We start from the raw sequence: 25617 nt of genomic DNA on the forward strand, positions 1-25617 counted from the left end.
TGATCACTGGGATGTTTATTTGTGCTTAAAATTTGAAACAGTGAAACAGTGCAAACTGCTGAGTGTAGCATTTTTGTTTGACAAGTACATATTTTAGTTCATACATGAACTATTACTGATTGTCAATTTCTTTTAAATTGAAATTTAGTCTTTTATAATTATTAAGAGGTTGTTTTAAAATTAAAGAAGTAATAAAGGAAATAAACTGTTACATCAGTGATATCTTTTAGTGATTACCCCAAACTTACCTCTCATGATTGATTCCGTTTCATTAAAATTAACCTATTTTTTATTGACATGATTAAATACACAAAGTTAATTTAAGAAAATGTGCACTCTGCATTTCTTTTCTAGACCTCTTACTTGTTTTATTTCATGATTATTACTGAAAATAATTTTGTCACATAGAAGAGGGGTGTCAGTTAGTTCAGGCTGGCATAAGAAAATCCCACAGACCAGGTGGCTTAAACAGCAAATCTACCTCTCTCGGTCCTGGAGGCTGGAAATCAGAGACCAAGTGCCAGCACGGTGGGTCCTTGATAAAGGCACTCTGCCTGGCTACCTCCTCTCACAGCCTTTTTTGGTAGAAGCAAGCAGAGAGAGAGATGCGGGTCTCTTCCTCCCTTAAAACGGCACTAATCCTATCATGGGGGCTCCCCTGCACAACCTAATTACCTCCCAAAGGCCCCACCTGCAAACATCGTCACACTGGGCCTTAGGGCTTCAAGGTGTGAATTTGCGGGGCACACACATTCAGTCCGTAGCAAGGGGGATGTTAACAAACACCGTCTCTGGGTGTCAGATGTGCTCAGGACGCCACTGGGATTCGGGGTGTATTCTGAGGTAAAGCCAGCGGGTGAGAACTGAACACAGGAGTGAGAGCCGGAGAGAAGCCCAGGTGGGCACACGAGCACCGCCCCGGGCACGGCCGCGGGAGGAGCAGGTCTGGCCGCGCTGGGATCAGGAATGTGGTTTTCGGACGTGTTCCATGTTGCTGCGCCTGCTGGACACCCCGTGGAGTTTTCAGGTGGGCGGTCAATGTCCAGGCCGAGAGCCCGGGAGAGGGCCAGGCTGGAGGGGCGAGCTGGGAAGCATCAGCGTTCAGGTGGAACTTAACACCAGCAGACAGGATGGCGTCGCCTCAGACAAACAGCACGAAATCCAGCTGCGGCCTTAACGCGGCTGTGGGCGAGCTGCAGGGAGCGGCGGCTCTGAGCCCCGGCAGCGGCGAGTCCCGACCTGGTCCGACGGCGCAGCAAGGGGTCCTCGGGGAAGCGAGGTGAAGGTGAGACCGAGGGGCCAGCCAGCGGAGGCGAGGACGGGCGAGCAGACACCTTGCGGCGGAGCGCACGGGCCACGAGGGCCAGGCCGCGGGGCGCCTGAGCGCAGGCAGCCGAGGGCGCGCTGCGGCGACACACGAGGACCCGCGGTTTTATCAGCAGAGCCTGCGCATAGATTGAAGGGTTCTGAGTAGCAAAGTGACGTGATCCGATTTGAGTTTTTAAAGGATCACATAAGTTGCTCTGTGGAGAATGGATTAGAGAGGCAGAGCCATCCATCGAGGTGAGAAATGACACGTCTGAACTCGCGTGAGATCTGCAGAGATGCCCAGGTAGACAGAGGTGAGGAACACGGAGCAGCTGAGACGACACAGGAGGCGACAGAGGGTTCGAGGAGAGGGACCAGTTAAGGACTCCGGGGTTGGGGGGAGGGTCATGCCCCGTGCCTGTGGGAAGACGAAGGTGCGTCAGGTTCAGGGAAAAGTACAGCTCAGTTTAAACATATTCAGTGCCAGCGCCTGAAGACCCCCAGAGGAGGTGTCAGACAGCCCTAGACCTCCTGACTGGGAGCTTGGGGGGCAGGCTGGGAGGGAGGTGAGAGAGGGGTGGGGGGTCACCGGTGAACGCCTGGCCGGTGATGCTAGCAAGTGGACAAGGTCTACTAAAAGAGTCAACCCTGAGAGAAAGGCCGAGAGCCTTGAGGACCAATGCCAGTCCTTAGGGTCCGGTGGAGGAAGGGGAGCCAGTAAAGGAGAGAGAGCAAGAAATTTGAGAGGTGGAGGAAAACTGGGAGTATCCCAGGCACCAAGAGCAGGGGTTGTCTCAGGAGGGAGGGAGCCAAGTGCTCTGCGAGGTCTGGTAGTGTTCTGAGCTTATGGCCGGCCATTCCTGACCGCCCTGGGGAGCATCTCCTAGTGGAGGGGTGGGAGGACCAGACCGGAGCGGGCTGAGGAGTGAAAGGGAAGTGAAGTGAGCCAGCACGTGGACAGCTCTACCAAGAAACCTGGTGCCAAACTCTTCAGTGGCCAAAAACAATAATAAACAGCCACCCACTCTGAGAGCCATCTGTGTGGCGGCCCAGGGCTGAGTGAACTGCATGCATTCGTTCCCCTTATCCTCACAACAACCCTATAAAATAGTAACATGATTCTTCCTGAATTACAGTCAGTGAAACTGAGGCACAGCCAGTTAAGGCCTCACAGCCTTTAAGAATGCGGGGGAGGGTGGTGTCTGAATTTGAACCTCGGGCTGGGATTAAGGCTGTATGCCTGTGTTGTCACCCCCACGCTAAACTCGTGACCGAGAAGGTGGTGGAGATGCACAGAAGGCAAAGAAGGACTCTGGCCCCAAGTGTCTCTGTGCGCCCATTTCTAAAATGAGGGTGATAACCCCTACTCTTCCTACTTCCAGGAGCTCCTGGGTAGATGGAATGAGATTCAGGCATTCATTTAACAAATGGAGCTCGTACCTCATGGGGCACCCAGACAATAAGTGGGGAGCTGTGGACAGATATGAGTCCATGTGAACGCAGAACCAGTGCGACTTGTGGATGGTCAGATGTGGAGTGTGAGAGAGGAAGAGGAATCAGGACCATTTCAAAGACTGTGGATTGAGCAACTCGGTGGATAGAAGTGCCATCTACAGAGCTGAGCAAGACCAGGAGAGAACAGATTTCAAGAGGAAAATGAGCGACTGAATTTGGGGCACGTCAAGTTTGAGAAGCGAAAGGACTGGGTAGCCCCTGAAAGGTGACCCAGGGAGGGGCCCAACCCACAAATCCCCCTATGCAGTGGTATCTGGGCCCTGATGATGGGTGAGCTTGGGGTGCAGCACAGGGGCCCTGGGAAGATGGGAAGCAGGCAGAATGGACTCACAGAGCCAGGAGCAGGGCAGGCTTCCAGGAAGATGGTTACGTGGTGTGATGTTGCTGAGAGAATGGGGAGCCTGGATTTGACAGCATGGAGAGGACAGCCAGCAAGCAGGTTTCAGGATGAACAGGTGGTGAGGAATTAGAGACAGTACCAGAAACATCTCTGATAATGCTACTTAAATAATAATAATGAAACCAATGTAGAGTCCTTCATATTTTCAACATTCAACTTCCAGTCTATGCAAAATGTTGCTCCTTACAAAGAGGACACTCAGACAGTGGGGAGCAGTGAGGAGCCCAGGGCAGGGCAGGGATTGGAGCGTGAGCCCCCGAGACCCCTTCCTCTCAGGGCTCGGGCTTCTTCCGGGGTTGCCGTGGGCTAAGCATCAGGGTGCCTGGAAACTCGGAAAGCCCAGGGCGTCCTTGCACTCAGAGCGGGCCCACCAGCTGTAAGGCACGGCGCCCACCTTCCTTCCCTGAGCTGGCCTTCTCTCACGGCGCGTCTACTACCTCACCCACCCATTCATGCCTCCACTTGTTTAAAACGCCCCCGCAGGTCTCTTGTCAGACCTGCACTGCAGACTCGGGTCTGAATTGGACCCCCATCTGGCTCAGGAGGGCAGATAAGGAGGCAAGCAGACAGTGACGAGCTCTGGAGTGGAGGGGCCATGAGGCCTGAGGGCCCAGGGAAGGGCCTACACTAGTCTTGTTGGGGGGAGATGGGCCAGGGAGTCCTAAGGGAGGTGACACATGTGCTGGTAGCAGCCAAGTGTAGTCGTCTGAGTGGAGAGCCCAGTGGACTCCAAGGGCTCAGAGGTGGAAGAGGAGGAATCTTGCTCATCCTGGCGGGTTGGGGGCTGAGCCGGAGAGGCTGCGTGCATTCTACTGAGCTCCTGACATGTGCCATGAGCTGTTCCAGGCACTGCGAATACAGCAGGAACCAGAGACAAAGTTCCTGCCACCGGGAAACCTACTGGGATGAGAGCGATACCAAGCAATAAGTAAGTTAAGCAGAAGGAGGATGATCAGAACGAAAGCACTCTTAGGGTCCCATAGCGTCTGGGGACAGGGTACAGGGCTGATTACTTTTAGACTTGTTAAGTTGACATGTTAAAAGTTTATGTGTTTAATCCACTCTGAGTTAATTTTTTGAGTGGTGTAAGTTTCATTCTATTACGTATGAATATTCAATTTTCCCAGCACCATTTATTGAAAAGACTGTCTTTTCTCCATTGAGTGTTTTTAAATGTAAGACATGAAATTCCTAGAAGAAAACAAGAAAAAAGCTTCTTGACATCAGTCTTGGCAGTGATTTTTTGGATTTGACACCTAAAGCACAAACAACAAAATCAAAAATAAGGGGGACTACATCAAACTGAAAATCTTCTGCACAGCAAAGGAAATGATTGACAAAATGAAAAGACAGCCTACAGAATGGGAAAAAATATTTGCAAACCATGTATCTGATCAGGGGTTAATATCCAAAATATATAAAGAACTCATACAACTCAATAGCAAAAAACAAATAATCCAATTAGAAAATGGGCAAAGAACCTGAATAGACATTTTTCCAAAGAAGACATACAGATGGCCAACAGAGACATGAAAAGACACTCAGCATCACTAATCATCAGAGATATGCAAATCAAACCACATGAGATATCACCTCACATCTGTTAGAATGGCTGTCATCAAAAAGACAGGAAATAACAAGTGTTGGTGAGGATGTGGAGAAAAGTGAACCCTTGCGCACTGTTGATGGGAATGTAAATTGGTGCAGCAACTATAGAAAATAGTATAGAAGTTTCCCAAAAATTAAAAATAGAACTATCATATGATCCAGCAATCCCATTTCTGGGAATCTATCTAAAGTAAATGAAAACAGTATGTTGAAGAGATAGCTGCACCCCCATGTTCATTGCAGTAATATTTACAATAGCCAAGATATGGAAATAACCTAAGTGTCCATTGACAGATGAATGGATAAAGAAGTTGTGGTATACATATACAATGGAATAGTACTCAGCCTTAAAAAGAAGGAAATCCTGCCATTTGTGACAACACAGATGAATCTTGAGGGCATTATGCTAAGTGAAATAGTCAGACGGAGAAAGAAAAATACTGTATGATCTCACGTCTATGTAAAATCTGGAGAAAATAAAACAAACTCATAAAAAAAGAGATCAGATTTGTGGTTACTAGAAGTAGGGGGTGGAAGAAGGGGGAATTGGATGAAAGTGGTCAAAAGGTACAAACTTCTAGTTATAAGATAAATATGTACTAGGGATGTAATGTACAACCTGATGACTATAGTTAACACTGCTGTGTGGTATATTTGAAAGTTGTTAAGAGAGTGGATCCTAAGAGTTCTCAGCAAAAGGAAAAAACATTTTTTTCTTTTTCTTTTTTTTGTATCTATATGAAATGTTGGGTGTTAACTAAATTTGTGGTAAACTAAATGTGGTAATCATTTCACAATATATGTAAGTCAAAGCATTATGCTGTACACCTCAAACTTATACAGTGCTGTATATCAACTATATCTCAATAAAACTGACAAAAGTTTATGTATTAAAAAAAGGTTAGGGGCCAGCCTGGTGGCACAAGTGGTTAAGTGCGCGCGCTCCACTGCGGCGGCCCGGGGTTAGCTGGTTTGGATCCTAGGCACGCACTGGCACACCGCTTGGCAGGCCATGCTGTGGCGGAGTCCCATATAAAGTAGAGGAAGATGGGCATGGATGTTAGCCCAGGGCCAGTCTTCCTCAGCAAAAACAAGAGGAGGATTGGCAGATGTTAGCTCAGGGCCGATCTTCCTCACGAAAAAAAAAAAAGGTTAAAAACAGTTTACCTGTGATTATGAGATGAATAGAAATAGAACACATAGCTCTCAAAGAAGCAGGGAGAAAAAGAGGAATAAGAAACTCAGTCACGCCAATAAAAGACAAGAAAGAAAAGGGAAAGTCATAGAAAAACAGAAAGCACAAAATAAGGTGCTAGAAAGCAGCCTAAATATGTCAGTAACCACAGTAAATATACATTGACTAAACTTTCCTGTTTAAAAATGAAACACAGAAATTATTGGACTGGATTAAAAGAATAATCCAGAAATAGATTGTTTACAGGAATCACACCTAAAACATAAGGATACAGAAAAATTAAAAGCAAAGAATGTAAAAAAATATATACCGGGGGGCCAACCCCAGTGGTGCAGTGGTTAAGTGTGGCACACTCTGCGTCAATGGCCCAAGTTCCATACCTGGGCATGGACATACACCACTCGTGGCCATGCCGTGGCAGCAACCCACATACAAATCAGAGGGAGATTGGCAACAGATGTTAGTTCAGGGTGAATCTTCCTCAGCCAAAAAAAAAAATATATATATATATACCAGGGAAATACTACAAAAAGAAAAGCATTATTAAGAAAAGTAGAGACTACACTATATAATAGAAAAAAGAAAGAATTCCTCAGAATGATGTAAACATTCTAAGCCATCTACAACTGAAAACATAGCTTCATATTTATAAAGCAAAAATTGGCTTAATTATGAGGGAAAAAAATCCACAACTCTACTGAGACCTTTTAAGTCCCCTCAGTAGTTAGCAGATGAAGCACACCAAAATCTTGTAAGAATATAGAGAATTTGAACAACACAATTAACAAGCTTGATCGATTGAACAATCATAAGGCACGACAATCAAAAAATGCACATAATTCTCAATAGCACTCAGAATATTAACAAGAAATTGATCATATGCTAGGCCTGACTCCAGTCTCAAATTTCAGAGATGCTGTATCATGCAATTAAATTAGAAATCAATCATAGAGAAGTAACTAGAAACAAATAAACAAAGCATACATTTAAGTATGTAGAAACATACCTATGAATAACTCATGGGCTAAAAAAGAAATAAAAATGTTAATTAGGAGATACTTAAAAATGAACAATAATAAAAGTACTATATGTCAAAATTTGTGGTAGTACTCAAACAGAAACTTAGTCTTCGATGCTTATATCACATTAGAAGGAAGGCTTGAAGACTAATGAGCAAGACATCAATTCAATAATGAGAAAAACAACAGTGTAACCCAAAGAAAGTGGAAGGAAGAGAATGACAAAGAACAGAAATTGATGAAAAATGAGACTGCAATTTTAAAAATCAGAGAATTATTTAAAACTTTATGCAAACTTAGACAATTTAGGCAATTTCCTAACAAATACTACTTACCAAAGCTGACTCAAGAAGAAATGGAAAAGCTGAATAGACTCATATCCATCCAAAGTTATCAGTGTTTTAAAATCTACAGAGTGAGGGAAAAATAGAGATACAAAGACAGATAAAGAGAAAGAGAAATCAAGCCCAGATGCCAGCTGATTTTAGGGTGAATTCTGAAAGCAATCAAGGAATAGATAACCCCAACATTGTACAAACAATTCAAACAGATAGGGAGAATGTTCCTCAGTTCATTTTATGGGGCTAGCGTAGCCTTGATATCAAAACCGGGTCAGCTACACTCATGGACATAGATGTCAATATCATAAATAGGATATTAGCACACCAAATCCAGTAATGAATAAAAACAACAATAATATATCATGACCAAGTTGCCACCAGAAAAGCAAGATTGATTTAATATTAGAAAATATATCAATATAATTCACCACATTAAAAGATTGAAAAGTGGGGGATGGTAATTTCACTACAAACAGATTTTTAAAAATCAATGAAAAGGTACCTCTTCACATACTAGAAATACAAGGGAACTTCTTTAATTTGGTAAAGGCTATCTCTATATATCTAGTGCAAACATCATGCTTATTAGCATAATTTATTTAAAGTCAGGTATAAGACAAAATACCTACTCTAACTGCTTCACTCACCGTTGTGCCAGCACAATAAAACATTTTTTTAAAAGTTTATATAAGGATTAGAAAAGAAGAAACAAATATTTCGTTATTTGTAGATATTATGGCTGTCTACATAGAAAAATCTAAAAGAATCTACAAACTGTTAGAACTAATAGAAGAGTTCAGCAAGTTCATTGGATACAAGATGATGTGTGTTTGTGTGTGTGTGTACATTAAATTAGAAAATTAAATTAACATTAAACATTAAGTTAGAAAATGTAAATTTTTGAGACATACACTTCCAGTAGCAACACAAACTGTAAGATACTTAGGAATAAATCTAAGAACAGTTGTACAAGACTTGTACCCATGGCTGTCCCGGGCAGCCACGAAGTCCGCACACTGCACAGCCCCAGGGCGTAGTTACACAGACATACATTACATAGAGATGCCTCTAGACACCCTGCCTTTGTAGAGAAAGTTCTATGACATCACTGGAAAAATTACAGTAAATATAAAGAAAGGAAGATTTTTACCATATCCATGGGTGAGAAGATTCAATACCATAAAGATATCAGTTCTTTCCAAATTATGCTATAAATTCAATATAATTCCAATTAAAATCCAATAGGGTATTTCATGGCACTTGACAGTGATGATACTAAAATATACCTAGCCAAAATATTTTTGGCCAAAATATCACCAAAATTTTTACAAAAAGAAACAAATAGAAATATTTACCCTATCAAATATCAGGAATTATAACAAAACTATAATCATTAAAGCAGTGTGGTATTGGTCCAGGGACCATCAAATAGGAAAATGGAGCAGAGTAAGAGCCCAGACACAGATCCATGTCTATATAAAACAGTGTATGAGAGAGTTGGCATTAAAATAAGTGGGGATGGATTTTTCCATAAGTGATACAAAGATAATGTTACCCATAAGAGAAAATATAAAATCAAATCTTTACTTACAAAAAATCAATTCCAAGTGAATTAAAAATTCAAACATGAAAAGTAAAAATTTAAAACTTTTAGAAGACTATATTGAGAAATATCTTTTATGATCTCATTATAGAGAATTTTCTCAAAGGACATAAAAATAATATATCATAAAGGAAAAGATCATGAATTTGATTATAATAAAATTTTAAAATTTTATGAACAAAAGATATCAAAAACAAAATGAAAGGACAGCCACTACTGGGAGAATATATTTGCAATTTAACAAAAGATTAGTAGCCAATATATATAAAGAATTCCTACAATCAAAAGACAAAAGACAGACAACCCAGTAGAAAAAAATAGGCAAAGAATGTGAATGAACAATTCATAAAAAGAGAAAAACCACAAGAATAGTAAACATGGGAAAGGATGTTCAGGACTTCCGCAGTAAAGGCAGGTGTCCCTGAGAGGCTCCAGAGTTCCAGGTCCCACACCAAATTCTACAGCTCTAGTCAGAAATACCATCCACAGACTGAAATCATGGATTCCCCTTTAAAAGGAGGTCACCTCGAATCCTCGCTTCCTCTAAGGTCAGGTTGTTGTGCTTCTCGGGATGACATCAAACAATCATTCAGTGAGTATCTTCTGTAGGACGCCTCAAAAGCCAGGCACAGAGAAGCCAGAGATGAACAAGTCCAGTCCTGCATTCTAGAACCTCACAGATGAAATGGAGAGAGGGAGGCATGAACAATCACACCACTACACAGAGCATGCCAAATGGATGTTTGCACAGAGGCTGCACCCAGGGCATTCAAGGAAAGGTCCTCTGGGATTGGGGAATTCTGGCTTTCAAATCCCAAAGCAAATATGACATTTGCTGCACAAGGTCTCCTTCTATTGTCTAGTTCCCAAAACTCCTGGAAGAGAGAAAACCATCATGGAAGAACAGAGAGAGGCTTGGACAGAGAGAGTTGAAAAGTCTCGAGTCCTCTACCAGCCCCACTCCTAAGACGCTCTGGGATCGTGCGCTTACCGCCTACTTGAGCGTCCTACTTGGATACCTCAGACTCGACTGTTCAGGACTGAACTCCTCATTCTTCCCCCAACTCGCTTCACCTGCACATTCCCACCTCCATTCCATCCTTCCGATTGCTCAGGTAAAAAACTTTGGGGTCATCATTGCCTCATCTGCTCCATTGTACCCCACTCCCAATTGACCAGGAAATCTTGAGGGCTCACTATTCAAAATACACCTAGAATCTGACCACTTCCTTCCACTGCAATCGCCTGGTGTGAGCCGCCATCACCTCTTGCCTGGATTATTTCACTAGCCTCCCACAGACCCCACCTGCTGCACACTCACCTCTATACACAAAGTCACAGTGACCTTCTTAAAATACAGATCTGATCGTGTTACTCCTCTGCTCCAACCATCCCAGGGCTCCCATTTCAGAGTAAAATCCCAAGTCTTCACAATGACCTATGAAGACCCACCTGATGTGGCCTCTCTAACCTGAGCCACCGCGTCCGCCACACTCACTCCACTCCAGCCACACTACCTCTTGGTTGTTCCCAGAGCACTCCAGCATGTCCCATCTTAGGGCTTCGGCACTGGCTCTTCCCTCTGCTTGGAACATGATTCACCCAGATATCCACATGGCTAACCCCCTCATGTCCTGCAAATCTCTGCTCAACTTCACCATGTCAACGACGCTTGCTCTGACCACTTTACATAAAATTGCACCCCACCTCCTGCCTTCACCCACCCAAGGCCTCCTAATCCCCCTGACTCGGCTCTAATTTGTTCAAGCACTGTCTCCTTCTATCACACAATACTGTCCATGGTTCATGTGTCTCCTGCCTGCTAGAATGCAGCTCTGCAAAGGTGGGGATTTGTGCTTATTCTGACCAATGCCTAGGACAGCAGCCAGCACACAGTAGGCACCCCATGAATAGATAGCTTCTCCATTTTTTAAGATTTCCCCATGAAATCTTAAGCCTACCTCCAAAGTGCTTACTGCTGCAAGGATCAAAGGAGAACACTTTGAAAATATCTAACATGCCGCAGGAACAGGAACAAGGAACACTGCAAACCCCAGTCCCTCATTTCAAACAGCTCCTTAAAAAAAGGTAAAGAGCGCTACCTGAGCCTGCAGGGACTGGTGCATGACGGAAGAGGGTCCTCAGACGTCTGGAGGACAATGAAGGCGGGAGGCCTCGGGAGCACGTGGACGGTGCCTGCTTGCCTACAGGAATGACTGCATTTCCTTGAACTCCTGCTCCCTGTCTTAGCTCGGGCTGCTATAACAGAATACCAGAGCCTGGAGGGCTTAAACAACAGACGTTTATTTCTCACAGTTCCGGAGACTGGGAAGTCCAAGATGAAGGTTCCAGCTGATTCAGACTCTGGTGAGGTCCCTCTTCCTGGCTTGCAGATGGCCACCTTCTCACTGTGTCTTCACAAGGCAGAGAGAGAGCTCTGATCCCTCTTTCTCTTCTAATAAGGACATGAATGCATCATGGGGCCCCACCCTCATGACCTTATCTAAACCTAACTACCTTCCAAAGGCCCCACCTCCAAATACCATCACAGTGGGGATTAGGGCTCCAACATATGGATTTTAGGGGACACACACATTCAGTCCATAACCCTTGCTCAGCGGGTTTCTGCGCAGAGGTAGGAGGTCCCCTCTCTGGACAAAAGACCATGGAGCTGTGACCTAGCTGTTGGTGCTTCCTCTGCTGAGCTCAGAGCCTAATGATACAGTGTCTTCTCTAGAGTAATCAGGAGAGAAGAGGGTGCTGGGATGTTACAGCCACTCTGCAGTGTGATTGAATCCCTGCCACAACTCTCTTGGCAATACAACACAATCATGTTACACACGTGGATTGCAGCGGGCCGGGCCCTGCACAGACTTGGGGTGTCATCTCTCTCACATCAGTGTACAATTAGTTTATTGTCTTCTCTGCCTGTAGCCAGAATGGCTGTTCCCTGTAATTGTGCTAGTCAGAAATCGTGTCTCTATGCACTTCCCTCTCCTATTAGTCATGATCCCAGTCTGGGTGGGTGTAGTTTCCAGTTGGAATATTTGGCAAGGATAGTCTGAAATGTAACCCAGAGCTGCCAAGGGCTCCCCAAGGGTAAATGAATTTTGCATTTTCTTGGAGAGGGATTTCCAAGAATCATAAAGTGGGACTGTGCCGGCCCCAGGGGAGGAGCTGAGGCCCTGTCTGAGCTGAGGCCTGAAGTTTTCACCACATTCCAAACTGAACTGTCATCCAGAGACCATGGAGGCAACTGTCCCCACCCCAGATACAGAAAGAAACTGCTACCTAAAGCACAGCATGACTCATGTCCCCAGCACACCTGAGGTGACAGTGGCTTTGCAGTTGTCCTGAGTGGAGGAGCCTCCGTTAGGGAGCCCCATGGCGAGCAGCACTGTGCTCAGGGGGCACCATGAGGTACCTCTCTGGATCTCATGATAACCCATCTCCCATCTGTCACAGAAGGACACAGGGGTCCAGACAGTTGAGGTGACAGGCCCAGTCACACAGCTGGTCAGCATCTGAGCTGAGAGGCAACTCCTGCTCCCTCTGACTACACAGCCCACTGTCAGAGAGTGGGGACCCCCAAAATGCTAATGCCTCCTCTCTCCTGAGCACTCTGGTCCCTGGGAGTGACTGAGGAGGAAGGTCCCAGGTGGGCTGCACACAGGCAAACAGCGTCCTGGTCAGCTTGCAGGGCCAAGCCCAGCCAGAACACCAAGAGGTGTAGCCAAACAAGGAGCAGAGAAGATTCTGGGCTTCCTGATGCTGGAAATGGAGGAAGGATGCCTTGCAGACTGGGGTGAGGGCACGGGGTCATCTCCAACAGGGCAGGCCTGGAGGTGGGAGGGGAGGGTGAGAGTCCCAAAAAAAGCCAATTGCTAGAGAAACCCGAGCCCAGAGCCAGGGCCAGCCCTTCACAGTCCTTTGGAGCTAGAGAATCTGGAGTGTTGGGGCTAGAAGAGGGAGGGAGGTCATGGCGGTCACACAGCAAATCCCAGAGACACCAAGGACAGTGGTCTTCCCTGTAGTCCCTCCACTCCCACACTTGCCCAGGTCCAGCCCCTAGGCTGCCCTGGGCACCCTAAGGTGACCCATCATCTTCAGCCCTCAGGGCTCCCAGTCTGGGGTAGGAGCAAGGCATCAGCAGAGCTAATGGTTTCAGCAAAGGAGACGGAGGTAGGTGTGGCCCATTCCAGGCAGAGGGAGGGGCCGCATCTGGTGGAGCTGGCAAAGGGGGTCAGATGGGAGGCTGAGCACAAGCTCCCCATAAGACCTCTCCCTTCCAACTGGTGGCCTCTGAAGCACCTTCTATTGGGAAATTGGGGTCCTGCACTGGCCAAATAAGGGGACGCCTTGACCTCCACCCAGCTCTGCTAGGGTGCCCAAGTGGAGCTCTAGGAGGCCTCCACGAAGGAGCGCCAGTACAGACGACAGGTGAAGACTCTGCCCTGTGCACATGCCCTATCTGCACCCACTCAGGGCATTGCCCATCCCCACCTGGCAGCTGGACAGGCTTCAGGGCCCCCGGAACGCTGAGCCCCCTCACCTTCTCCTGCTATTGCATAGATGACGGGAGCCACCTGAGTCACAGGGCAGGTAAGTCCCCTCAGGCCCCCAGGACTCAGGACCCAGTGTCACACTCAGACCCCAATCTCGGAGGTGGGCACGCGTCCCCTTTCACAGCTGGGAGTGCCCAGGCCCTCCGGATCTTAAGTTTATTTTCTCTACCGGGCTCCTCAACTGCCCCCATGGCTGGTGCATGTGGCCACTGGAAGGCAGATGAGGCTCCTGGTGCCCGCACCCCTTGGCAGACACTGGCCCTGCCCAGCTGCCTTTTGTGCCAGCCCTGAGGCTGATTAGGGCCATGCTGTACCCAGCCCAAGGCCAAAAATAAGCACACAGTTCTTGCACAAACTACTTAAGAAGTCGCCACTGCATGTGCCGGAATTACTTTATCTTTCCACAACAGACATTTTTACAAGAAAATCTGAAATGTTTTTCATCCATCAAAAGGCCATGGTGCTGCACAGGGATCCCGTGGCTGCAGGCCTGGCGCTGGCCGCACTTTCTGGGGCTTTTGTCCTGCACCTAATCTCCAGGGTGCCAAGGACTGAGTGGCTCTGGCCCCGTTCACGGGCAAGGTCGCCTCATCACAGCATCGCAGGCTGCAGGGGCCAGGAGGGGTCAGACCCAAGGGGCTGCCTGTGGAGACTCCAGGTGTGGTGTGGTGTCAGGACCATGGTTGCCAGGTTACCCCCTCCCAGGCTCTAATTCTGGCTCTGCTACCCATGACCTTGGGCAACTCACTTCACCTCCCTGTGCTGCAGGCACCTCATTTGTAAAGCAGGGACGACCTAGGCGGAATAATGCATGTAAATCATGCAAAGACAAATAAATAACGTGTATGAGCAATGCCTGTGGAGCCCAGGGTGCTCAGGGAAGGAGAGTTCTCTCTGGCATCTTGGTCCACAGGCTGCCACAGCAAAGACCACAGACTGGACGGCTGCACAACAGACTTATTTCCTCGGCTCTGGAGGCTGGACGTGTGAGATCAAGGTGCCGGCAGGGTTGGTGTCTGCTGAGAGCTTCCTCCTGGCTTGCAGATGACTGCCTTCTCGCTGTGTCCTCACATGGCCTTTCTCTGTGAGCACAGAAACAGAGAGAGACCGATGTCTCTTCCTCTTCTTATAAGGACACCAGTCCGATAGGATCAGGGCCCCATCCTTATGCTCTATCTCCAAATACATCGAAGTTTAGGGCTTCAACATACAAATGAGGCGGACAAAATTCAACCCATAACAACTGGAGTCCTGAAGACAGTCACTCAGTGAAGTAGCAAATGTAGGGTCCCCACCAGGTGTCCAGCACCCAGCCACTCTGGGGACTGGACAGGAGAGAATGGCGGCTTTGGGTTTAGGATCTACTGAACCCAACCATGAGGATGGTGTCTGTCCTCCGTCTGCAAGTGGGGCCAGGATTCAACAAATTCATTGCACGGAAATCCACACAGCCAGGAGCGCCTCCCACCCCCAGGTGCACACAGGCAACATCCATGCAGCCTCACACCCTCGCCCATGCTCTTGCTCTGCACACAGCATGCTGGGACCCCTGAGAGCACACATGCCCCCTTACTGCACACCCCCACGCCGGGACAACACTAGGGGGTGCTCTTTCCATCAGCAAGTGATCTCACAGGTGGAGTTCTCCCTGTACTTCACGTGTCGGCTGTGAATGTGGCTTTGAATGGAGGAAGGACGTGAAGAGACATTCAGAGTAACTCTGCAGAAGTCCCCAAGCAAACCACACCAGTCCCACCGCTGCAGGCTGTTGCGAGGCAGCACTGCCATCTTTCCGAAGTTGCACAGGCCTCCCGGCAGTGGGTGTTGTGCGTAGTTGTCATTAACATCCCGTAACCAGAGAGAAACTGGAGCTCCAGAGGCTGTCACTTCTCCAGGCTGGCACAGCCACAACCCGAGGTAAAACCTGGGCTGTGGGATGCAGGGGCCCGAGCGCCTCCTACCAGGCAGCACCCAACATGTGCTTAGAGCAGGATCGCTGGCAGGGCAGGAAGGTGACCCTCCACAGCAACACTGCCGCTGGGCAGGCCTCGGGGACCTCCAGGACACCTGGGAGAGCAGTGCGTGGACAGGCGGACTCTGAGGCCTGGGACCCAGAAACACAGACGGGCAAGTTCAGGAAGGCTCTCGGGGGGCGCTCACCAGTGCTATGCTGGTAAATGTTTAACAATCAGCTCGCTGGCGTGAAAAAGAAAAAGGCCCTGATGCGTGGCTACCATTAACCAATGTCTGCGGTGTGGACACTCGCCTGTGGTCAGTTTGAAGCTGCCAACAGTTTGATGACCGGCTCACAAAATTTCTAAAAATGTGACGTTGGTCCCTGCGAGCTGTGAGCCAGCCCCAACGCAGCCCCGGTCCTCTGTAACACAACCAGACAAGACGCCCAGCAGGCCCCACAGAAGGTGAGAGCTCGGGCACAGTGGGCACCAAGGCCACCTGGAGGGGATCAAGGGGCACCCAGTCCCTCAACGGGAAGAGGAGCCCTCACAGCAGGGTTTGCAGGCTGGGCTGCTGGGGAGACAGGTCGCTGGGAGGGCTGCCTGGGGCACCTGCGGTCAGCATCTCTTCACTCACTCAGTCACTGTCCAGATGGAGCAAAGGGGGAAGAGACAGCAGGACTGCACCTGTGTCTGCACCCCGGCTTAGAACACAAAGGCCACATGTCCACTAGAGTGGAGCCCCCACATTCTGCACCCCACTGATCCTCCCGCTGCGAGTCTGTGCATCCCTAAGCTATACCCAGCACTGCTGTGCATGTTTTAAATCTTATCTAAACAGCCTCAGACCATCTGTGACTTTCTGCAACTTGCTTTGCACTTTATTTTCATAAAGCTTTGCTACGGAGACGAGTGGCCAGCAGTGGAAAGATTCTGGGCCTTGGAGCCCAAGCCTGCACTTGGCAGTGTGCCCTACATCAAATCACACAGCTTCCTAGCCTCAGTTTCTTCATCTCCCTGATGGGGAGGCAGTGGGCTATGCCTGGCCAGACACAGGCCCCTTCCCTCCTCCCAGGGCTGACCGCGGCACCCCGTCCTCTGGCACCCCTCTCCCAGCCCAGAGCAAGCTCAAAAGAACTGCTCAATCTTTGCAGCCTGGGCGCCCAGCAGACCAAGCCAGGGCCATGGGGTCTCACTCACGTTTCCCACATGGCTGCTTCACTGGGGAGTAAACCTGAGGGAGCCCTGCTCTAGCTGAGCTCTCAAACTTCACCTGACAGGGGTTTTTTCCAGCCCTTTGGGGCTGCAGGGGCTCCAACCCCCTCTCCCAGAGAGACAACGCCTGTTCTCTCCCAAGCCAGCCCCCAGTGTTCTCCCCATCATCCCCTCCCCAGGCACCTGCCGCACACTGGCTCCAGGCTGCTCCCTCCCAGCCTCCTCTGCTGCTCTCAGCTCTTCGCCCAGGCTGTCTGTGGTAGATGCCCAGAGCCCCGGGTTTGGAACCTCTCTCTTCCTGTCTACATTCACTCCTGTGGCCATTCATCCCTCGCCAGAGTTTTAACACAGTACCACCTGCACACACAGCCATGGCAAGGACTGCCAACCTCACACTGAGCTGCAGACCCCTCCCCCAAATGCAGGAGCACAGACACCCAAGCACTTACTCCAGACAGCCACTCGGAGGCCTAACGGTCATCTCAAGCTTACCGCACCCAGAACTAGACTCTGCATCACCTGTCCACAAAACCCACTGGGGTGGGAATTTGAGCCAAGAGTGCAAGGTCTGAGGGGGCGGCCGCCAGGCCATCAGGGCACTGCCTGTCAGGCCAGGGCAGGGCTGCAGCGGACATGTTCTGGGAGCACCAGGAGCGGGGACGCTGAGGCATGAGGGAGGTGGGACCGGACCCCATGGTCCCGATGCTGGCTGTCACCCTATCTGAGTAGGGGGCCCTTGTAGCTTTTGAGCAGAGAATGACAGGACCTGATGTAGATTCTAACAGGTTCATTCCAACTTTGGGTCAAGAATACCCTGGAGGTGGGCAAGGGGCACCGGTGCAGGGGACTGCAGTCCCGCAGCACAGATCAAGGCCGCCGGACCCGGGGTTGGGCAGCAGGGGTGGGGAGAGGCAGGGTTCTGGATATATTTTGAAGGCTGAGCCAGGAGGAGACGAGGCAGCTTCCACCGGGTGGGGGGGTCTCTGGGGCACGAGACAGATGGGTTAATGGTGGGACTACTGCTGTTTTGGACTGAAAGTGACAGGAAAATGTTTTGTTAACTGAGCAAGACCAGAAGACGTAAGACCTGATGAGATTTCACCCAAGGAGCAGGTCTGAGGTCTGGGTTTAAAGGCTTGGGGGAGGAACGAGGAGAAACGCCGTTCTGTCCCATGGAGTCACGCCTCTGCCTGGTCCTGGGTGCAGCTGGGCCAAACCTCGCGTCTCCCTAAAGCAAGACGCAAGGCCACATCTCCACTGGGAGACGTGCACTGGTAGTGTCCACACCCTGCCCCTGGCTGTGCAGGGAGCTGAAGACCCTGGTGTGGGAGGGCAGTTGTGTGCTGTGCCCACCACTGCCAAAGGGGCAGGGGAGGGTACCTCCCCCTCCCCCAAGCAAGAAAGAAGGGGCTTCGAGAGGGGTGCTTGGGAGGGAGCACTGGGTTTTAGGGGCCACGTGGACTGGAGTCCAACTTTGGTTGGTGTATCAGTCAGGACCAACCAGCTTGTGCTGCAGTAAAGACCACCCCCAGAGCTCAGAGGCTTTGCACCACGATACTTCTTTTCCACCCACGTTATCTGCCCAGCATGAGCTGGTGGAGATTTCCGCTCACGCAGTCGCTCAGGGACCCTCCGTCAGCTTCCACGTGCTCCACCGTTGGCCTAGCCGAGGGAAGACGATGTGGCTAATTGTGCTTTGGCCCTTAAAGCTTTCTCCCGGAAGTGACACAGCTCAGAGTTGTCCCCACGTCATTGTTCAAAACAAACTGTGTGGCCACACCTTGAAGAGGCACACAGGGGTAGGCATGCAGATGGAATGTCACCTTGAAGGCAGGGACCCAGAAATATTTGGGGACCAGCACTAGTGACCACCGCTGTTGGGAAGGGCCCAAAGACAGGAGGCTGATAGGGGCCGGCCAAGCAGAAGAGGTGGGGCCCCTTCCACCAACAGTGGGAGGAATAGTATGTGCCCAACACCAGGGAGGGTTGTCTTGAAAGAGACAGTGGACACCCCAGCAGAGGGGTGGGCCCAAAGCCCGGCGGAAGCAGGATTTGAGAGCAGCCAGCCCAGAAGGGCATTGCCTGTGCTGGGGAGCCCAGCCAGGGGCCACCGAGGAGCCTGCAAACCGTCCTGGGGCTAAGTCAGCATGCCCAGCTGGGCCGTCGAATAGACTTTCCCTCTTACCTCATTCCCCACTCCTGCTCCCCAAGACCTCCCCCCATAAACCTGGAGCTGCCCCAGACAGCAGCCGCCAGCAGGGCGGGGTGGAGTGAGAAGGCACAAGGAGCAGGCCAGGCCCCCGCCTCCGTGGCAGTGTCCAGTCCAGAGCAGGCCTGAGCTGGCGGGGGAAGAAGCTCTACCTGGGTGAGAGCTCGGGGCTCCAATATGAAACTGGATTCAACTGGAGTTATGGGATTACTAGCCTGGGCAGGACCTTCTGTCATCCTGGGGAGGCTGAGGAGCAGTGGGCCTGTCCAGGAGTCCCTCCTGTGGGCAGGGAGGACAAACTGTGGTGTGATTTGAAAGTGCAGCAGGAGCAGGAGCATGCTGCCGACCCTCCCTGAGATGAATGGCTCCATCTAAAGCAGGAAGAAACAGTGTCCACAGTGGCCCACCTCCCAGAGTGCCCCGGCTCAAGTGGCACAGTGTGCTAATGAGAGAGGGCGGCATCGCTGTGTGCTAGGTGGGCAGTCAGGGCTGCCGCTCCTGCAGCCAGTGGCTCTGGTGAGGGGCACCGCCAGGTACTGGGGACAAGCTCTCTCAGGATAGCACCCAGCCCTCCCCCCCACCCCACCCCAAGCTCCTGAGATCCTCAGGCCTCCCTCCCTCCCTCCCTGAGTCCTTCCCTCTCTCTCCTTCCTGCCAGGCCAGGAGTGACCTCTTAGGAGCACAGCCATCTTCAATAATCCTGTTCAATTGGATGGTGAGTTGAGGACGGGTCACCAGGTTCTCACTAGGAGCAGCAGGGAGGGTTAGCAGATAACTCTGGGCCCTCACAGCTCACGGGGTCCCTCCCCTCCACCTGGTGCTCGCGGGGTCCTGGCTGAAAGCCTTGTGTCATCTGTGCCCCCTCCTCCCCTTTACCCTTTGGATCTGCCATCTGTCCGTCACCAGACCCCCATGCCCCGTCAGGGAGCAGCCCCGGTGGGCATTCACGTGAACTGATAGCACACTCTAAGAGCGCTTCCACACTGCCCCCTTGACTTGGGGCAGGCTGCACACTGGGCGACACACAACTCGTCCTCATGAGGACCTCATGGAGCAGGGACCAGCAACTCATTTCACAAGTGAGCAGCACAAGGCCAGCCACGTGCAGCCAGGACACATGATTCCGGAGCCCGCCCCTAACCACAGGTAAAGAGAGCTTTACTACCCTCACTTGGATGGTAAGAATTTAGCAGTTTCTGCTCAGGTGAAAGATTCCTTACCAATGAGCAGAAAAACTGTGGGAGGATAGTAGCAAATATGAGTTTTCATAAAACATGAAAATGCAAGATCCCATTTGTAGAGGACACTTGTTGCTGCCTCCTCACCATCTCTACTCCCCTCCCCTTCCCCACAGCCCTGATCCCACCTGGCCACTCATGGGCTCTCAGTGAGTGGCTCTTCTTCAGGTTCCAAGCACATAGCCCAGGTCGTGGGCTGAGCCAGGCCCTGCATCCAGTCATTGGGATGGAGATGGGCACATGCCTCTGCTAGTCCTGGCAGTAACTACAACGGCTATAAGCACCAGAACCAAGGCTCCTTCTGGCTGGACATGAGAGAAGACTCAGGTCACCCAAGAAGCTACAGTCTGCCATCTTGGGACCTGATATGAAGCACCCATCAGTTAAATCTGACATTGTAGAAGGCAGCATGGAGAAATGGGCCTTATGACACTGTCAAGCCACTGGAGGAAGCCTTACCTGAAGCACCCTCCAGTCTGGACTTTTCGTTTGAGTTAATCAAAGAAGTCTAACTTCTATTGTTGCAACTAGTTTGAACTGCTTTTCCTATTGCTTGTAATCAAAAGCACCCTAACAGGTACACTATTACACATTTTTAAAGGATGGCAGGCCGCAGTGTGGTACAGCTCCACTGGCAAAACTTGGCGTGGAGGATGGAGGCAGGGAGAGGAACTGAGAGAAATTTCATAAGCTAATTGATTTTTTTTTAAGGGATGGAAAAGTCAACATTTGCACAGGCAACTCTCTTGACCCTGGAAAAAAATTCTGTGGTGTGCAAATTTGATTTGAACAATTGGGTAAATATTCAGTCAGTTCAGGATTCTGCCCCCTTCTCCTCAGGAAGGGTCAAGTACTTGTTTGCCCAGTACTTGGTCTCCACACTCAACAACCCAGTGCATTCTACCAACACCCCCTCCAAGCCCAGAAAATGGAGGGGGCAGGGCACTGGCCCTTCTCAGGGACCCCAACCTCTAGGCTCCATCCACATCGCTCTGGTCATCTTCCTCCCGCCAAACATGACCCCCTCAGGCTGGGCAAGGTGCTACCACTTCAACATGCAGGCTTCCCCACCCTGACTTTAGGCTAGAGACTCCATGAGCTAAGTCCTTCTCTTTCACAAAGCCAGGCTCTTACCACTGAAAACCAAGACTTTCTAGACTGTGTCTCTGCTACGTGTTTTAGGGGCATATTTTTGGAATCAAAGTCACACTTGGATACTTGGTATATTAGTCAGTGTTCTCCTGAAAAAGAACCAATAGAGTGTGTGTGTGTGTGTGTGTGTGTAAAGAGATTTATTATAAGGAATTGATCCACTTGATTATGGAGGCTGACCAGTCTCAAGATGTGCAGTGAGTCAGTTGGGGGCCAGGAGAGCCAAAGGTGCAGTTCCAGTCCAAAGGCCAGGAGGCTCGGGACCCAGGAAGAGCCAGTGTTTCAAGTTGGGTCCGAAGGCAGGAAAGAACCGATGTCCCAGCACAATGCAGTCAGGCAGAAGGCATTCACCTTTTTGTACCATTCAGGTCTTCAACCGGTTGGATGAGGCCCACCCACATTGGGGAGGTCAATCTCCTTTCCTCTATCTACCAATTCAAGTGTTAATTTCAACTCCCTCACAGACACACCCTGAATAATGTTTGACCAAATGTCTGGGCACTTGGTGCACAAAGTTAAACATCACACTTGGTTTCAGGCCATGTCCGCCTCTGTGCACTGGAGGCAGGGCTCGTGGAAAGCAGCCACTTCTGGGGCAATGGCCCAGCGGGCTGGTGTAGTATCTCTAATGCTGTCCTGCTACACTGATTTCCATCTCCAGGTTTTTACTAAGAGGCTTCCCCCAGCCACACCATCCCTCCTTCCTCCTTGTGGCTTATCCCACTGCGATGACCCCTCGGGCCCAGCAAAATGTGTACCCCTTCCATCTGAATCCCCCTCCCCAGAAAAGGTGGCAGGCAGGGCTGATGGGGTGTCATCTCTGCAGAAAGCTGTAGTGAACTGAAGCCCAGAAGCCAGCGTCCCGCTGGATCTTGATGGTAGGAGAGGGGGGCCGACACAGAGATGGAAGGCTGGGTTCCAGGCCCGGGATGGGAGGGCAGGAGAGGAGAACCCCAGAGCAGGCACGGGCACCACCTAGGCCATCCTGGCTCCACAGCACACACTTCTGGGGACAGGATGCATTCAAAATAACTTTGCCTCCTTCACCATCTGGTCAGCACCAACTGGCCGGGGCATGGAGACACCATTTGTCAGCCGCCGTCAGCACGCGACCCAAACCTGGCCCTTCCAGCACCATCAGAGAAGACAAAAGATGCCCGTTTACAGTGCTGGGCCGAGGGTTATCTCCGCTGCCGACAGCCCCCTTCCTTGCGAAATGCATCGTGCACATAAGCACTGCTCAGAGGCAGATAAAAATAGCTTTGGATCAAAGAGGTAGTTTCCTCATTTTGTCTCCAAGGACAGATCAGAGGGCTGGACTGCATGTGGGCAAATCAGTTTTTTGCTCTTGGCAGGAGTTTCAACGCTTTGCCTCTACAAGCAGGGAAAAGTCTGCCAATGTCGATATCCGAAGCTGAGATAATAGGCTGGGGCTGTGTTTTATCTTCTGTTGACCCACTCCCGGCCTTCAAGGTCTCTGCTAGCGTTTTGTAGACAGACAGACTAAGCCCAGACATGAACCGCAACAGCAGAGAAGTCCATGGGGCCTGTGGGACCCACACAGCTGTGTGATGATGAGAATGACCTCCGTTACAGACAGCTGCCGCCTGCAGCGCTGCAAACACACAGCAGCATCCCCACTTTACAGGTGGAGAGACCGAGGCAGAGAGGCCACATCATTTTGTGAAGGACCAGTGCTCAACCCTAAGTCCAGCTACACCCAAAGCCTGAGGTCTTCCCCGACTCTGCAGATGTGGAATCAAAAAGCCTGGGTTTGATTCCCATCTCCACCACTTGACAGCTATGCCACATAGAACCAGGCTCTGAATCCCTCTGAGCCTCAGTTTCTTTATCTGTCAAATGGGAGCTGAAACTATTTCTGGAGCTGTTGTGACTCAAAGGAGATAATGTCAAAGAGCTTTGCCATGTGCCAGCTGACATGCAGATGCTTGTGGCTACGTTGTTATCCTTGTAACTGGTCACTTACTGCACACGGCACTGCCCCCCGCCAGGCCTCCAAGAGGCGGGGATTCTTGTCATGCTGGCTTTAGGGCTGAAGAACCCGGCGCAGGAAGACAGACACACAGTGGGGCAGACTGCCCACCCAGCCAGGAGGAGGAGAGCCCTCACCCACCGGGCTGTGCAGCTGGCTCCGGGGTGGAGCAGGGAAGCCTACACACGCCATGGTTGTCATAGATGTATCTTCCTAGGCTGGAGACTGTAGGGGCCATGGTGCCTTTACAAGAGCATCTTCCCGCCCTCCCAATCCTCCCAAAGGTCTATTTTCTAGCACAATCCTCAGTCTAGGGAAAAAGATCTGATAAAGCAGTCACACCAAGGTGCTGCTGCTGATAACCGCACTGGTGTTTGCATTCAAATCAAAGCCGGGAGGGAACATGTTTAATGCAAAGAGCTTAATCCAGACAGACGGACAGGCAGAAGGTCAGGCCGTCACACCGAAGCAGCAGGCTCCCCTCACAAGGGGGCCTGGGAGGAAGGCAGACCCCGCCTCCAGGCTGCCCAGAGTTTCCCGGGCGCTCACCCAGAACCACGCGGGTGTCCAGAGCGAGTCCCAGGGCGCCCAGGCCTCTGACCCGCCGTCTGGTGTCTACTTGTCTACTGTCCCACATGGGAGGGGCCTGAGCTGTTAGTCATAATAGCCAAAAGGTGAGAACAACACAAATGTCCATCAACTGTTGAACAAACAAAATGTAATGTACCCTCACAAAGAGATATTATTCTGCCATAGTAAAGAATTAAGTACTGATACATGGGTGAATCTTGAAAACATTACGCTCACTGAAAGAAGCCAGTCACAAGTGACTACACATTAATGTGAGTCCATAGGGTATAAAAGTTCAGATTAGGGGGGCCGCCCGGTGGCACAAGAGGTTAAGTGCGCACGCTCCGCTGGGGCAGCCCAGGGATCACCAGCCCGGATCCCAGGCGCGCACCAACGCACCGCTTGTCAAGCCATGCTGTGGCGGCATCCCACATAAAGTAGAAGATGGGCACAGATGTTAGCCCAGGGCCAGTCTTCCTCAGCAAAAAAAGAGGAAGATTGGCAGATGTTAGCTCAGGGCCAAGCCACCTCACAAAAAAAAAAAGTCCAGATGAGAGAAATCTACCAAGACAGAAAGTAGATTAGTGGTTGCTTAAGGCTGGGAGGGGACAGTGCTGGTACAGAGGGGTGATAGCTGGAGGATACAGGGCTCCTTTTAGACGTGATGAAAACGTTTTAAAATTTCTAAATGATGACTGTGGTGATGGAGCCCCCGCTCCTGCCCAGAGGCAAGAAAGAGTCCTAAACGCTCAGAGCTACACTCCTTCCTCTGTGAAATGGCCCTGCCGCCTGCCCCCGGGGGGGCTGTGAAGGGTAGATAAGATGACTGCGGGGCAGACACAGGCCTGCACTGCCCCTCCGCCCCGTGCCGACGCCCACCCGCCTGCCCCCACAGACTTGCACACCTGACGGAGCTCTCAACTGCCCTGCCCAGTGCGTCCTAGACCTTCAGCCCAGGGGCCAGCTCGCTCAGACACACCCGCCCCCTGGCAGGCAGGCCAGAGACCCATGTGCCCGTGGGAGCAGATGAGCCACGCTGAGCAGACTCGCCTCTCAGGATGTAACCCCAAACCCAGAAGAAAGTTGCCTTTTAGGTGGGGGCTAAAGCTGGAGCGCTGAGGCCAGCCGTCTTGAGCCATCTTCCTGACAGTGTTGAGGGAGAGAGAGATGGGTGAGGAGAGGGAAGAGGAGGAAGGAGCAGGCAAAGCAGCAGAGAGGAGTAGAGATGCCTGAGAGAGATGCTGTCGTAGCTGGGGCTGCCATAACAAAATACCGCAGCCCAGGTGGCTTCAACAGCAGGCACGTGTTATCCAGTCTGGAGGCTGGGAGTCAAGGATCAGGGTGCCTGCAGGGCCAGGTTCTGGTGAGAGCTCTCTTCCTGGCTTGCAGAGTTTTTCCTGGCCTGTTGCCTTCTCGCTATGTCTTCCCATGGGGCAGGAATGGGGGGGATGGGGAGGTTTGTGTCTCCCCAAAATTCATATGTTGAAACCCCAATGTGAGTGTGATTGGAGATAGGCCCCTGACTTAGTACTTAGGGTTAGAAGAGGTCATGAGGCTCCAGCTCTCGCCTTCCCTCTCTTTTCCCCGTCCTAGTCTTACCTGGTTTGGGGGAGAGGAAAATCTGGCCCTATAAGCTTGCTTACCTTTGGAGAATCTTCTCTCTGAATCTCCATTTCTGCCTCTTTCTTCTCCTCAATATTAAACAGGAGAGGGAAAATGTCCTTTGGTGTC

The 25617-nt window shown here is 50.4% G+C and overlaps 1 long non-coding RNA gene across 2 annotated transcripts; it reads right to left on the minus strand.

Moving 5' to 3' along the window:
• Nucleotides 1–25616, minus strand: LOC147916213 (uncharacterized). Of its 2 annotated transcripts, none has more exons than XR_015553137.1 (4): nt 25530–25616; nt 11092–14636; nt 9515–9662; nt 1–1726 (listed from the first exon to the last, which is right to left on the minus strand). It is a non-coding gene; the product is annotated as an uncharacterized LOC147916213 (long non-coding RNA). The 2 variants fall into 2 exon arrangements; XR_015553138.1 differs by lacking the exon at nt 1–1726 and adding an exon at nt 7381–7453.
• Between the last annotated feature and the right edge of the window lies 1 nt (nt 25617).

The sequence above is a fragment of the Ceratotherium simum genome, chromosome 9, assembly GCF_057802395.1.
Source record: "Ceratotherium simum simum isolate JZ-2026a chromosome 9, ASM5780239v1, whole genome shotgun sequence".
Classification (NCBI taxonomy): Eukaryota; Metazoa; Chordata; class Mammalia; order Perissodactyla; family Rhinocerotidae; genus Ceratotherium; species Ceratotherium simum.